The 16,300-nt window shown below is 39.8% G+C and overlaps 1 protein-coding gene and 1 long non-coding RNA gene across 3 annotated transcripts in view; one reads left to right on the forward strand and one right to left on the reverse strand.

Moving 5' to 3' along the window:
- The window catches only part of AFG2A (AFG2 AAA ATPase homolog A), a 368,649-nt gene that overhangs the window by 334,827 nt on the left and 17,522 nt on the right, over positions 1-16,300 (forward strand). The window lies entirely within an intron of this gene.
- Positions 1-16,300, reverse strand: part of LOC140712023 (uncharacterized) — an 83,469-nt gene that overhangs the window by 35,134 nt on the left and 32,035 nt on the right. The window contains exon 2 of the long non-coding RNA XR_012093420.1: positions 9,912-9,996. This is a non-coding gene — a long non-coding RNA (uncharacterized lncRNA). The remainder of the gene's footprint in view (positions 1-9,911; positions 9,997-16,300) is intronic.

Raw genomic sequence — 16,300 nt, forward strand, 5'->3', positions numbered from 1 at the left:
TGAATCTGGGAGCCCTGGAGTTAGGTGCATATTTATTTAGGATTGTTATATTTTCTTGTGGAACTGACCCCTTAATCATTATATAATGACCCTCTTTGCGTTTTTGTTTGTTTGTTTTTGTTTTGTTTTTACTATTATTGATTTAAACTGTTTTATCTGATATAAGAATGGCTATTACTGCTTGCTTTTGGTTTCATTTGCATGGATTATTTTTTTCATCCCCTTCCCTTGAGTCTATAAGAATCTTTACGACTTCAGTGAGTCCCTTGAAGACAGGAGATATTTGGCTTGTGTTTCTTTATCCATTCTGCCAGTCAGTATCTTTTAAGTGGGGCATTTAGACCCACTATTTAGACTCATATTCAACATTAATATTGATATGTGAGGTACAGTTCTAGTGATCATTTTGATTGTTGCCTAGTTGTTTTGTTTTCTTCATTATGTTACTGTTTTATAAGCTCTGAGTTTTATGCTTTCAAATGTTTTTATACTGATGCATATTGACCTTTCATTTTGAAATTTAGAACTCCTTTTAGCATCTCTTGTAGGACTGGTCAAGTAGTGACAAATTCCCTCAGCATTTGCTTGTCTGGGAAAGTTTCTCTCTCATTTATGAAAATTAGTTTTGCAGGATACAAAATTCTTGGCTCCCCAGGGGAGAAGCCCCAGCTCTGTCTGCAGTGATGGGCTGACAGTTATTCTGTTTTTGAGGAGAGTAAAGATAGGACACCAATCTTTTCTGGCTTATAAGGTTTCTGCTGAGAAATCTCCTGTTAGTCTGATAGGTTTTCCTTTATCTTTCCTTTCAAGTTATCTGATGTTTTTGTCTCACTGCTCTTAGAATTACTTCATTCACATTGATATTAGATAGCCTGATGAATGCCTTGCTGATGTCCTTTTTGCAGTGAAACTCCTAGGAATTCTTTGAGCATCTGGTATTTAGATGTCTAAGTCTCTAGCAAGACCAGGGAAGCTTCCCTCAATTATTCCCTCAGATAGGTTTTCTGAACGATTTGCTTTTTCTTCTCTCTCAGGAGCACTTATGATTCTTAGGTTTGAATGTTTTATATAATCTCATATTTCTTGGAGACTTTGTTCATTCCTTTTAACTCTTGTTTCATTATTTTTTTCTGATTTAGTTGCTTCAAAAGTGTTGTCTTCAAGCGCTGACATTCTTTCTTCTCCTTGGTCTAGTCTATTTTCAAAACTTTGCATTGCATTTTGTAATTCCCAAAATATGTCTTTCATTTTTAGAAGTTATGGTTTTTCTTCAAAATATGTCTCTTTAGAAAACTTTCCATTCATATTCTAAGTTGTTATTGTGATTTCTTTATGTTGGTTTTCAACTTTCTCCTGGATCTCATTGAGCAACTTAATAGTCAGCATTTTGAATTTTTTTATCTGGCATTTCAAAGATTTTGTTTTGGTTTGGATCCATTGCTGGGAGGTTAGTGAGATCTTTGGAGGGTGTTGTAGAGCTGTGCTTTTTATATTGCATAATTATTTTTCTGGTTCCTTATCATTTGGGTAGACTACTTTTTCTTACTATTTTTGAATTTATTTTTTATTCTACTGGATTAAAAAAATTCCCCTTGAGGATGTGACTTTAATGTGTGCAGTATAGTTACCTAGCTTAGGCTCTGAGTGCTTTCAGTGGCAAAGACTTTACAAGTTCCTTGGTTATAAAACATCTTTGTACAGTGGCTTTCTCATATGCTGGTTGTAGTAGCAGTGTGCTAGGTGTGTGAACAGGTTCACTGTCTTGTGGGGCTGGAATGGCAGAGGTCACATGAAGCTTACCTCATTCTCCAGTGGTATGTACTTTTCAATTTTTTTCCCATAATATTTTTCACTGAGTTGAACAGTTCAGCTTTCGGGCCAGTAGGAGGTACCACAGGTAAAAACCAGCTGCAGCTTAAGCAGATGGATATATACGATACCCCAGTGGTGGACAGAAGTCCCAGCCTTGACAGAAGCAATGCGGGGAGCTCTCCTTGAAAGGCACTGAGGTCTTTGCAGGAGAAAGGGAGGGAGCCACCTCAGCTCCTCTTCCAGACCAGCACAAAAGCAGTCTACCTCCCTGTCACACTCCTGTCCCAATGTTCTGGATATTCAGATCAGACAAGGCACTTCTGTGGATCTGCAGAAATGCTGACATTCATTTAGAGAGGGATTATGACCCTACCCCAAAGTGCTTCAGAAAGGCCATCCATAGGTGCGCCTAAGCCAAGCTCCCATGGAGGCGTCCCAGCCACATCTGCAGTGACAGGCAAAGGGTAGAAGAAGTCCCCTTCTCCAGGTCCCTTCACGAGCACTGGGGCTGCCCAGCTGCTAGGGTAGAATGACAGTTTTTTCCCCCACTTAGCCCAGCACTGCATCTGTGCCTCTGCTGAAAGAAACTTCCCACAAGCAGAAAGTTCTAGGACTCAAGGACTGCACTCTACTTTATTTTGTCCCACAGGGTGCTCCCTTGATATGGTACCCTTTCCCTTCCCCTAGGAGTGGCAGTCCCTTAGGGCCAGACTACTGTAAATACTGCTGCTTCTCTAGGTATAGCCACCCTGTGGGGACTGCCACAATCCAGGCTGGTGCTGGGGAATGTCTGTAAGGGATTCAGTGATGTGAAGATACAAGGGTTAAAGGATCCTGAGCACAACAAAGTCCCACAACCTATGTGCATGAATATGGCAGCTGCTACTACAGCTCAGGCCTAGGGCAAGAGGGAATGGACACTGTGCAAACAAGGCAGTGCCCTCAAGAAGTCCCCAGATCACAATCCACTACTGTACTTGGGCTCATAAGGGCAGAGACACTCTGCCTGAGCTTAGATGCCAGCAGTCTGCCACAAGACCTAGAGATGCTAAGAGTACTCCCATCTACCCTTTCCGAAGATTACTAAGCTTCTCGGGGTTTGACCTCTGCCAGCTTCTTGTAAAATAAAGCACACTTAATTTTGTGTGTGTATAATAGGTTCTTCCAGTGAACTCTGTGATAGGCTCTAACACTCTCCCCTTATCCATTTGGGCTATGATTATTCACCTATAACTTTGGTTCTTCCTTCTGAAGAGAATTGGTCACGCATGTCTCTTATCAGCCAGCTGGAGAAGTTATCTGGTGCCACAGGTTGTGGACAGGTCTGCAGGATGTGCACTGGCTTGGGCTCTGCTCTTAGCTTCAGAGGGGAGTGATGTTGCATGGAGCTGAACTGAACTGACCTGTCCTCTGGTCTCCCAAAAGCAAGTGCAAGCACCAGCTCTGATGAGGGTGGCAGGGGAGCGACATAGACTCTGTAAGATTTATCTGGGTATAAATAGCCCTAGTGTGGCTCAATGAGTGAGAACTCACTGAATATAGTTTTCAGATGCCAGCTATAGAAGTAATGTGCTGGGCACATGAACAGGCTCACCATTAAGTTTTTATCTAATGTGTTTATCCTTAGGATGAGGCCAAGGACAAAGTACAACCATCACAGAATCCCGTCCAAACCTATATTTATCCATTAGCTAACCCTATCTAGACAGGATTGTAATTTCTTAGTATTCACATGATCCCAGGTAACTCACCATCAAATCCAGGAGACTTGGTCAGATTAAATGGTATGAAACAAAGAAAAAGGGGCATATTACCAGTGTGTTGAAGCCAACATGCCTGGGAGTATAGTGTATCACTGAAACTGAGTTCTTAGGGCAGGCAGTTTTCAAATCAAGATGACACATCTAATGTTGAACACTGTGGGTTGTAAGTACCCAGAGAGATACCTGAGCTAAAGACGAACATTTCACAGTTATTTGCATAGGAGTGATACTTAAAAGACATGAGAGTAAATTCGTTCTTTGAGAGATTATAGGTAAAGACTAAAAACCAGGGGCCAAGGATAATACATCATATGTCTATGGCATATAAGTATGTGATCTTAGGAGAATTAGAAGCTAGTCCTAGCACATTATCATGTACATGAAAAGTTGATATAAGAGAACCATACTGGTTTGCAGCACGTGTATAAATATAATCATCCTAATTTTCCTACTATCTCACTTCCTCAAGCCCGTGATTGCTGCTTCTCACAGTTTAGAAGCTGTATCTGAGCTGATCTTAGTCCCATGACCAGCCCCATTAGCACTGCTACCGCCTTTACCATTACAACAGAGCATTAGCAGCAATGGTGATAACCAGAAGACTGAGTGTGAGTCAGCTCCAGTAGCCAAGCTTAGGAGAAAAGGCAGGTCATTTCGACAGCATGAAGCCACTTGGACATATGGAAAGGTAGAGCTGTGACTAGAGCTGGCAGAGGCATAAGCCTTGGAAGGCTGGTTGGGGCAAGGTGAAAAATGGGAAGAACAGAAGCAGGTAAAGAAGCCAGAAAAGGCAAGATTTTACCAGGTTCTTTCCTCTTTACTGGAATTTGAATTTTGTCCTACTTGCCTGTTGTGAGACTTTGACTGACATAAATAAATCTTAAAACGAAAAGGGAACAAAAGACTGAAAACAGCTCAAATAAACTATGGGTTAAATAAACTTTGCTCCTATAAAAGGAATGAGAAATAGCTCTCTATATAGCTATGAAGTTGTTTCTAGGATAAATTGTTAAGTGAAAAAGACAAAGCAGAACCAGATGCCGTGGCTCATGCCTATAATCCCAACTCTTTGGGAGGCCAAGTTGGGCAGATCATTTGAACCCAGGAGTCTGAGAAAGTTGAGAAGCAGAAAGTTCTAGGACTCAAAGCCTTCTGCACTCTACCAAACATGGTGAAAACCTGCCAGCATGGCGAAACCCTGTCTCTACCAAAAATACAAAATTAGCCAGGCATGGTGATGCGTGCCTGTAATCCCAGCTATTCTGGAGGCTGAAGTGGGAGGATGGCTTGAGCCCAGGAAGTCAAGGCTTCAATGAGCCAGGATCCCACCATCTCACCAGCTGAGCACGATCTTATCTCAAAAGCAAAACAAAACAAAAAAAAGGTAAAGCAGAGAAAAGCGTAAACACTATGCTAACATTTTTAGGGAAGGTGGCAGGAAAGGTGGGAAAGCGTCCCTTTATCAATATATCCCAGCTAATAAATGAAGAAGGAATAACAGAAATAGGATAGCATCATTTTGCAGCCCTTCATGAATGAAGAGACCCAGACAATCATAAGTGTCTACTAACACATGAAAAGAGTAGCCATACATTATGTGCATCTCAGCAATACCTATGAATTATTTGTTCAAAAAAAAAATCAAACCTGAAACTCCTCAAGCCTCTGGATCTTATTACAAGTTAATAAGAAATATAGGAGGTAGGAGATGTTAAATAACACCAGAGGGATGCAGGAAGCAAAATAAGGAATATGGGAGACTGGATAGGATATATAATTCTGTTTCTTCAACATAAATTTTAAGGGAAAGGAGAAAGATAAATCCCTTAGATACGAGATAAAGTAACTGAATGTAATGTGTCACACCTATTTTGATCCCAATTGAAACCAACCATCTGTGATATATACTGACTGGTAAATTTTAACACTAACTAAATTGATAACTAATTGATATTAAGGAAACATTGCTAATTTTAATGTGGCATAAAATAGTTACACTATATCTTTAGAGAGATATACACTGAACTATTTATGGGTTAAATATTGTGATTCTGAGGTTTGCTTCAAAAAAATCAGTGCAGTGTGGGAGATAGGATTATAGTGTAGATGAAACACGACTGGCCATGAGTTGGTCATTGTTAAAGCTGGGTAGCAGGTGAGTGATTTCACTGTATACTGTTCTCTGTACTGTTGTATGTGTTTGAATTTTCTATCGTTAAAAAATATTAAGCAAGAAGAAAACAAATAGCATTATCTTTTCCCTAAATGTTCACAATCTCCTCTGTCAGCCCTTTCTCCTATTTTCTAAGGAGAAAGAATTGGGCAAGTTTACAAAGTGGGGTGGAGCTGTTGTGAAAGATACTTCAAATCATTTTTTAGCTACTCAGAATTGTAGCATGAAGTTAGTTCTCTAGGCTTGAAATGCTATATACCTCATTCCTCCCCTCCTTAAGCCCTGTCAACACACATTTCCAGTTATATGCACAATTTTAATTGACTGTAGAGAATTATTTTCAAATAACATTTCCACACTGAACAGCTCCAGATTGGAGTTTTGTAAACTATTAGCCATTCATGACCCCTCTCGCACCCACAAAAAAGTTGTTTTTGTTTGCTTTTTCTTCTGATTTTCATTTAGACTTCATTCTTTGCCACAGAAGTGAATAGATTTAACACAAAGATAGCATTTTCTAACTTTGACCATAATCCATACTGGAATCATCATTCAAAAATAATAGTTGAATTGTTCCTACAAATTTCATAATCATTTTCAAAGAAGTTGATTAGTGGCTCTTGAGGCTTTTCAACTTTATCCTATTTTGGATGATATCTGTGGCCTGGAAATCAGTCATATAGCCCAAAATGTTACCTAGACTACTAACGAACAGCATGGTCTAAGAAAATGACAACTAGAGGCCGGGCACGGTGGCTCACGCCTGTAATCCCAGCACTTTGGGAGGCCAAGGCGGGCAGATCACGAGGTCAGGAGATCGAGACCATCCTGGCTAACACGGTGAAACCCCATCTCTACTAAAAATACAAAAAAGTAGCCTGGCGTGGTGGTGGGTGCCTGTAGTTCCGCTACTTGGGTGGCTGAGGCAGCAGAATGGCGTGAACTCTGGAAGCAGAGCTTGCAGTGAGCCGAGATTGTGCCACTGCACTCCAGCCTGGGGGACAGAGTGAGACTCCATCTCAACAAAAAAAAAGAAAAAGAAAGAAAATGGCAACTAGAAACAAACAGCCCCATTGCAGCACGCTGAACACCGTTTTTTAGAAGCACTGAGCAGGAATTCCAAAATGGCACCTTTGCAATAGTACATTTTGAGGCATTGTGTTGCCAAGACAGAAAGAGAAGAAGCAGTGTATAAGCACCACAGATTTACATATACATAGAAAATGACAGAGGGCAGTTTTTACATCCTCTCTCTCATTTCCTCCACCAACCAACAATAGGCCTGACTCAGATTACCTATCTAGCCCTCCTAAGGATCTTCACTTCCTCCCCCTAAAACACTAGAGTCACTGTGTTGTCATAGTGTGAAAACACACACATACACATACACACACACTTGATTTGGTGCATAGGAAGTGACCTAATTCAATTTGTCCTCATCATAGTGACAACTAGACTGAGCCAATCAGAGACTTTCTGTGGGGTTTTGATTACTGGAATTGAGAAAATGAGGGCTTTCTGGTGGGTGAAGCTGTGAGATGTAAAACACAGCTACTGTGCCTGGTCACGTGAAGCCAAAGTACAGAGAGAAGCAGAGACAAAAACTATGGAGACGAAATCCCGATGGCATCCCAGGCCCTGCTTCCAGCTGGTCTGCTGAGGCCCAGCCACACTGCTTTCTTTAAGTTCAGTTCGACCCATTAATATCATTACAATAAATTCCTCCTTTTGGATTCAAATTGGCTTTCCATCCCTAGCAGTTCAGCCCTAACATACAGCAGATGTCACAACTGATTGCACGTATTTGGAGAAATAGGAGTAGCTGAGGCAGAATTTAGTCTACCTTGCTCAGAGACATTCACAGATACAGTATGAAACTACTCATGAGTCCCCTTTGCTTAAAGTTACCCCAGTCATGTTTATTTCAGCATGTAAAGGTACATAGCCTTAAAGTCTTTTCAGGACTTGGGATTTTTCTTAAAGAAAACAAATCAAGAGTGTTCATTAAAAGATTGGTATAAAAATATCAATAATTCTGAAGTTAACCCGAAACTTAATGTAATCTTCCATGGGAACATTTGTTGATGTGTGTGGGGGTTAATTCCACAAATATTAAAATGAGCAATCAGCAGAAAGATGTTTTAAAATATTTCGTTTCAGCATGTAAAATCTCATTTTATTACAGAATTCTTTTGTTAAAGGCACAGTTATGCCGGGTTGCTGCCAGCGTGATAGGATCATAACAGCCCAGTTAATTTTGAAAGATTCACAAGTGCTAGGCCTTGGAACTACTGATGGCAACATGTACATCACATTTCAGTATAATGCTTAAACTTACACCACATCTTGTGAATTTATATGCATCTGCAAATATCTGTGTGTGTGTGTCTGTGTCTATGTACACGCATGCATATAGATACACATATATTTATTTCAAAGAGAATAGAGTTGGTGGGAAGTAGAACAGACTTGTGAAGTAATTAAGAATTTCTACTGGCTCTCACATTCTTCAGTGTAACTTAAAATGTGTACAAAAGGTATCTTGAATACACTGTGTCAAAGCTGGTCTGGTTTTATTTCCAGTTAGATGCCAGCATGCTAAAATGGAGATGCTTGTTACCAAGGTGTAGCTTGTCTAAAGTTTAGTAATTAGATCTCCAAATGAAAAAGTACAGCCTAAAGAGGAAATTCTTGGCACTTGTTTCAGTTATCACCTCTTTAGAACATTATAGGGTGCTTTTATGTGTATGTATTGTCATTCATAATAGAGAGTACATTGACTAAGGTTGCAAAATTGTTTCCATTGTATCGTAATCCCCTTGTGTCCAGTTGACTCACATCTCCGAAAAATTTCTGCTCAGTTACAAATGTCTTCTGGTCTCTTTCCAACAATACTTTTTTCGTTTGTTTGTTTGTTTGTTTGATGGTTGGAAATCTGAAGAAAGTTCACTTAGTTAAAATGGTGATATAAAGTATTTGAATACTATCCTAAAATTTACTAAATGTACATACTCAAATTTACTCAACTTTAGGTCATCAGATTTTAAAAACTAGATTAATAATCTATCCTTTAAAAATTCACCATTAGTTCTTCAAGAATACCAACTGCTGTGTTTCCAATACCAAAACAACCTTATCAAGTGATCATTTAATTACAGCTTTTAAATGAAATTTTAAAACACGATTTATTCATGATCAACAAGGTTCATCCACCCTTCTTTTTCTACAACTATTTGCATATCTGTAGGCCTGCTATTTATTACAGCCTTTCTCATACTTTTTAGTGCAGGCTTAACAAGCATACAGTTTTAAATCTTTCCTTAGGAGACTGTCTGGCTTTTCTCATTGCTGAACTCAACACAAACCTTATTCTCTTATTAGCACTCTTGCAAAGGAGTTTAAGTAATAATAGTTAAGAAAGAATGTTTAAGTTTGATAGTACTTTAAATAATAGACAATGATCAGAAGAGGAAAAAAAAATGTGTGGGTATTTTGGTTAAGGTTTTCAAAACCTGAATCATCTTTATTCTCCACCTTGGCCTGAACAAAGAATAACTATAATGAAAATTTGGCCTATGTGGCTTTCACACAAAGTGTTATTTCTTTCAGTTACATCATATATATAATTTTTTGTTGTTATTAAAATGCAACAGCTGGATCTCACTATTGGCTTTCAGATCAGTAAAATCAGAGATTGCCCTTTGTTTGTTTCCTTTTTAGTGGACCTACAGGAAATAGAGTTCAGAGCGTGTGTACCTCACTCCTTATAAGACAACAGCCTATATAATTTTGCAGATAAGGAAACAACTCCTTCAGTTTCTAAATACCCAGTATATAGTGTTGTTATCAAACATCAAAACCTATATGCATTTAAATTCACTCATGGGTTAAATGAAATTACACATAGTTAATACCTGCCACTTGTAAAGTCTAATCTTATCTTGGGAACTCGGATTTTGCATTCCTTAACTAGTGCGCTTAAATTTGCAGTTGTATTATCCTATCTTTTTTTTTTTTTTTTTTTTAAAGTAGATGAAAATAAGACACAGGTCTTTAGGTTTCGCTTCATGTCGATAAAGATCTAAACAAGCATTTAGTTATACTTAGGGGCAGCTGTTGAAATGTTCTAGGGTACAAGAGAGGATCTATTAAAACCCACTCACCTCTAGCATGATCAGCTCCATTTTGTATTTTCTGTACTCCCCAACTATGATAATTCCAACCAAACTGTATTCTGGCCTTATTGATCTGGAAAGGGGAAAGCAGGTATTATTAGGAAGCATTCAGAGGAATTAAGAAGATTTGAAATGTAGTTACTATAGAGCAGTGGTTCCTAACCCTTTTTTGGTTTTAGATCCTTTTTAGACTATAATGAAAGTTTTGAACCTTCTCTCTATAGAAAAATATATAATATGTATACATGGGTATATGTTTTCATAAGTTTCAATGTATTCTTAGACCCATCTAGATATCCGTAGACTCTCAGTTAAGAATCTTTACTATATGGCCAACAAACATACAAAATTAGTGAAATACCAATTAAAATAGTATCTAGTTCATGTAACAAAGACAAGATTGCTTTATTATTTGAAATTAAAATAAAGTAATACAATGTGAGTTTCTAAATAAATGACTTATAAATAACATAAGTATTACAAGTCAGAGGAAGCAGAGACCACCTTAAAAATATAAAAATAAAGAAGATACGTGAGTATATACTGGATATTTTCAGAATATCTTATGTAATGGGGATGATGTGATTTCACCTAATTTACATCCATATTTGTTTATATGTAGATGGGGAAAAAAGAGCTTTCTTCCAGAAAAAAAAATACCACTTTCAATGAGTATGACATGCATAAAATAAGTGTAATATAAATAATCGTATTTTCTTCTCACTCTGTTATGTGTTAATGGTGTACTTACTGGTTATTCACAAGGACCTATCTTCACCTGCCCCTTACCTAGCTATAGACTGTCAAGTCATTTTTCCCCCCTATATAACACAGATAGCCATTAACACCATGCCATCTTCTTTAAATATAAAATCATTTAGAGATGCCAAGCAAATCTGCTGATTAGCTCAGGCCAGCCTACACCAGATTGGAGAATGGGAAAGTAGTGAAAGACACCCATTACAGATTAAGACTGGGTATAAAGAGAAGACTCTAACAACCCACCCCCACCAAATATGCCACACAAATGCTCAGAGAGACTAGAGTTCCAAACTAGACTACCCAGGTGAAACTACAGAGTTTCACAGGAGGCAGCTTTATGTGTGTGTGTCAGTAGGGCAAGATGTGAGGGCTGGCAGTAAAGAAGTCTGAAAGATGAGGAAATATGGGGAATATTAAAACCAGTTTAACACACTTGCCCACACCTTTCCCCGAGCCGCTTCCTCCCAAGCTCCCAGAGCACTGGCAGGGAGGTTGAGACACTCTAGACTTGGGGAGGAGTCCTGAAGTTTTTCAGGAACTTTGCTTGCTTTCTCTCCCAAGGACATCCGTTGTCCTCCTCTCCTCTTTGCCCAGGGCCAACCTCAAGCTCTCCCATTACATGAGTGCTTTTACCCAAAGTGTGGTTCCTCTTCCAGAGCCGTCAGCTTTCTGGCTATAGCTTGGTCATCAGCCCCACAAGGGCCCACAAATGCAAACCTCAGCATAGGATGACTTATTGTGCCTGATACTTTTTTGCCTTTTTAGTCCATAGTAGACAATTACCTTGACTATAGTTATGCCAGCAGGAGCTGCCTCTGTGTATGTGTGTATATGTGCGTGTGTTTTTTCTAAGGCAAAAACTAGTTTATATCTTTGTTCAAAGATGACCTTAGCAGGAGACCTTATTTTTGGACTTGATTGGTAGGTCAAGCCATGTGCTAACCTGGTATGTCTGGGAAGCAGAGCAGGACCAAGGCTGCAGGGCCTTGATGGAATTTCTGTGCTAGGAAGGAAGATAGACATTTGACACAAATACCTCTATATCTTGACAACTGCGATACGGTAGGGAAGTACAGGCACCTATGGGACTACAAAACCAATCCTAAAACAAGCAGGCATGGGGAGGTAGTGAGGTCACCTCTAGGAATGCCTCCCCAGTGGAAACATTTGCACTGAACCTTGAGGATTAGGTAGATGAGCCAGTGCTTTTGCACACCTTGTTCCATGAGAGCAAGACTGTTTTTTTACTGTTGTATTACCCATTGCTTGCTTCCTTGTAGGTGATCAATAAAGCTTTCTTGAATAAATGAAAGAATAAGGGGCTCCCAACAACTGTTTGCTCTGTTATCCCTCTCCTTTCCTACCACAGTGGTTCCTGTTCTCTCCATTCCCATACCAATTGGTATGTTATTTTTAAAACTAAAAATACTCCTTTTTATCTTATTATTATTCAATTAAAGTTAGAAACATTTAAAATCCCCACAGATGCGAATGCTAGAACAATGAAATAAAAGCTCAAGATCTTTTCTGCCCCAAAGCTCTGTGGAATAATCAATTTTATAAGTTTTTAAAAAACAAAAACTATTTGGAAGGCTGAAGCAAGAGGACTGCTCGAGCCCAGGAGTTCAAGGCCGGCCTGGGCAACATTGCAAGATCCCGTCTCCTAAAACAAATACGTAAATAAAATTTTAAAAAGCAAAAACTAGGCTTTGCCGTGCAAGTTTATAATAAAAAGTTATGCACTGAATATATACTTTAGCTATATATTTCAAAGACCTCAAGATAACGTTAAGACCAGGCATGGTGGTTCTCGCCTATGGTCACAACACTTGGCAGGCCAGCTGGAGAGGACCACTTGAGGCCAGGAATTAGAGACCAGCCTGGACAACATGGTAAGACTTCATCTCTATAAAACATAAAAAAGCCAGGCATGGTGGCACACACCTGCAGTTTTAGCTACTTGGAAAGCTGAGGCTGCAGGAACACTTGAGCCCAGGAAGTCGAGACTGCAGTGACCCATGTTCAAACTACTTCATTCCAGCCTAGGTGACAGAGAGCGACCCTGTCTTTAACAAAAACAAACAAACAAAACCAACTTTGAATCAGCAAAATTAAGCAACCAAGTGTGTTTCCCTTCTCTAATGTCATTAAGCTTTGAGTGTGTTTTTACAGTAATTTTTATTTTCTTATGTATGGCATCCTAGATTGTATGACTTTAACATAATTCCAGATGGATTTATTATCATGAAGCCTATTTTGCAGACTGTTCAAGAGAATTTAGCCCAAGAGCAAAAGTTAGGTAATTCCTTAAATCTGAAATCTGTCCTCCGAAATACTCACTCCTCTACTCACCGCTTAAATGGTTTTCAGCGAAGTGGCACTTTAAAAATAAGCGCTGCATGCTTTACCTCTGAATTCCCTTCTCCAACGCCATTTTACTCCCTGAGCTGCTTTCTTGGCAGTTTGGGGCACCCCTTGCTGTTTGTGCCTGTGATAGTCTGACTTCCATCTGCCGCTCTGCAGCCAGGAGCCTGCTGTGCTCCCTTCAGTCACATCTTTCATGCCTGGCCATTCAAGCACCTTTCATCAGGTCTCAATGGGCCTGGGTAAAGGGCCCTCCCCGCTGCATCTACATGAGCACATAATCTCCCAGGTAGCCTCCTCCTTGAAGCACCTCCAGCGCATGTGTTCGCAAACAGCAGGACATCACTCTCTACTGAGTTCCTAATCCCTCAGACACACAGAGGAAGGAGGTCGCAAGGCCGTGAAAGTGAAAAGAAAAGCGAGGGGGCGGGTGAGCAGAGGGAACACAATGTCAGCGCCTGGGCCCTCCAGCGGCTGCTCCACAATCATCGCCAGCTGCAGCCCAATTAAGCTCAACAGGTCACAGGTGTTCCAGACAGAAGATGCTTTTAACAAAACCACTTTCTTGAAAATACCTAAGACTTTTTAAAGCACTGCAGCCCATTTCTTTTAGTAGATTCTTTAAAGCTATTTAGTACCCTTGAAATACAAAGAAGCTGAGAAATACATTTCAGCCTCCGTGGAAGGCGTGCTTGCTTCATGCAAAACAGCGGGGGCAGCAGCCAGGCTGCCGTGGCCGAGCCCAGAGACAGCATCTCTGCCAATGCGTGGAATCAGTTTGCAGCTGCAGAATACGGTCTTGAGGATGTCTCCCTCCTCCAGCTTGGTCCCTTCTGATACTGTAGCCTGAACTGTGCATTTCACTCACTCACGCAAGAAATTGCTGCATGGCCATGACCTTGTGTGTACTCTTAAATTACAGTCTCTAGGACGCACTTGTAGTTTTCCTATGAACTTTTAAGCAGCCCTGCCACACGCTGGTTAAACTAGGTGTATGAATTCAGCTATCAGGAACTACTTTTCATCTTCTGACACATTTTAAAGTGCTGGCTTCATTTTCTCCGCAGATCCAAATGCTCCCTGTGCCTGCCAGAAGTGTGGGGAGGGGATGACAGAATCCAAGCAGAATTTAGGTAGCTGTTTAAGTCACCTTCGGACCTTTGTTACCCTTCCACCTTTCTTTGAGGATCTCGATAATCTGTGAGAGGCAGTTGGGAATGTAGTGGGGAAAGTCAAGTTAGAATTTCGGCATCCCTATTGGAAGAGAGTGGTTCTTTTTTTTTTTTATTCCCAAATTAATATTCTTCTTTTATTCATAGATACACATAATGGTCAAATATAATGTGTAATTTATTGATGAATATGGTAATTGGTAAAATGCATTGGAAATGAATGGATATTATTCTTGCTACTAGGCACATAATTAATTTGACATTAGAGATATACTGAATATCAATACTATTCATTAGGATTTTCTATGTATATAATCATATAGTCTCAATACATTTGTGTTTCCTTTTCTTTTTTTTTTCTTTTTTTTATTTTTTTATCATTATACTTTGAGTTCTAGGGTACATGTGCATAACGTGCAGGTTTGTTACATATACTTGTGCCATGTTGGTGTGCTGCAGCCATCAACTCGTCAGCACCCATCAACTCGTCATTTACATCAGGTATAACTCCCAGTGCAATCCCTCCCCCCTCCCCCCTCCCCATGATAGGCCCCAGTGTGTGATGTTCCCCTTCCCAATGTGGCACATATACACCATGGAATACTATGTAGCCATAAAAAAGGATGAGTTTGTGTCCTTTGTAGGGACATGGATGCAGCTGGAAACCATCATTCTTAGCAAACTATCACAAGAACAGAAAACCAAACACTGCATGTTCTCACTCATAGGTGGGAACTGAACAATGAGATCACTTGGACTTGGGAAGGGGAGTGGTTCTTAGTTCCCCTACTCTACAGGCGCACTTAGAGCGGCATCCCTTCTTCCCACGCCAGCGTGCCACTCTCATGGGTATGTTTGCCTGTTGTCATTATTGTAAACTGTTTGCAGCCAATAGCAAGGACATGCTGACGCTACCCAGGTCTTATCTGGAAATGGAAGCAACTGCTTAAATTTACAATTGGGTTTCTAATCCGTCAGTGCACCAGAAAAGCCCCTAGTACTACTGTGAAACTGAAAAGAACACGGGAAGAGTTAAGCACAGCGGGAATGAATACCCAGAATAGGGCCCAACGTTTTTCAGCTTTTCCTTCCTGTTGATTAGTTTTTGGTAAACAGTCTTTGCCTTGACTGTTACTCTTTATCACGTCATTTTTTTAAATTATTACTGCTTGCTTAGAAACCATGTTGGTTTTAATTTTCACAATACGCCTGTTTCTGTTTTGCTAAGCTGAGCCACCTGTTTAAACTCTTCTTGTCTCATGAATTGAGGGAAAGAACCGTAGGCAATGTATAAGAGGTTTCATTTTTTTCCACAGTGAAGTAAGACATTGTTCTTATTCTTCATGGCATTCAGAATTCTGCACAATTGCCTCTTTTGCCCTTTTGCATTTAAAAGTGAGGTAATTAGATTTCCCAAGGTTCAATGGTCAAGAGCCTTCTCATCCCGCGGAGCTGCTTCCCCACACTGCTCACAAGTGGAGCTGTCTCGCGTAATCCAGTTATTGCTATATTGTTATTATAAAGGGACTGCTTTTTCAGAGAGCTAGCATAGCATGAAACTTTATACTTATATGTCCCTTTGCTTGCATTGCTAACTAACTTTTTTCCCCACATTTGAAACTAATTACTATTTTATTCAGTGTCTATGAGGATTTCTAACATTTTTGTTAAAAATCTTTTCCTTTCCTACATCTTAGGAATTCATTTCAAATATGCCTAAATCCTTCATATTGTGAGCTCCTGCCTTTGTTGTTTTATGTTTTTGTCAGATATTTGATCGTCAGATCTATTATTACTGTTGAACAAATGGAAAAAAATTTGTGACGTGTTGGCACCACATAAATTAGTGTCATAGCCACTGAAACAAAGGCATGTCTTCGTCCAGCCCTGACAGTGAGATCTTGGGCCCACTCTGCTAGTTTTTTGTCTCATTTTCTGATTTCCACAAGCAGGTAGTGTTTTTACTTTTGCAAAAAGGTGCATATATATTTTAAAGCTAGGGTATCAATTTTTTTTCCTTTCTTTCTTTTTCTGAGATGGGGCTTCACTCTTGTTGCCCAAGCCAGAGTGCAATGGTGC

This window comes from Chlorocebus sabaeus, chromosome 7, assembly GCF_047675955.1.
Source record: "Chlorocebus sabaeus isolate Y175 chromosome 7, mChlSab1.0.hap1, whole genome shotgun sequence".
Lineage (NCBI taxonomy): Eukaryota > Metazoa > Chordata > Mammalia > Primates > Cercopithecidae > Chlorocebus > Chlorocebus sabaeus.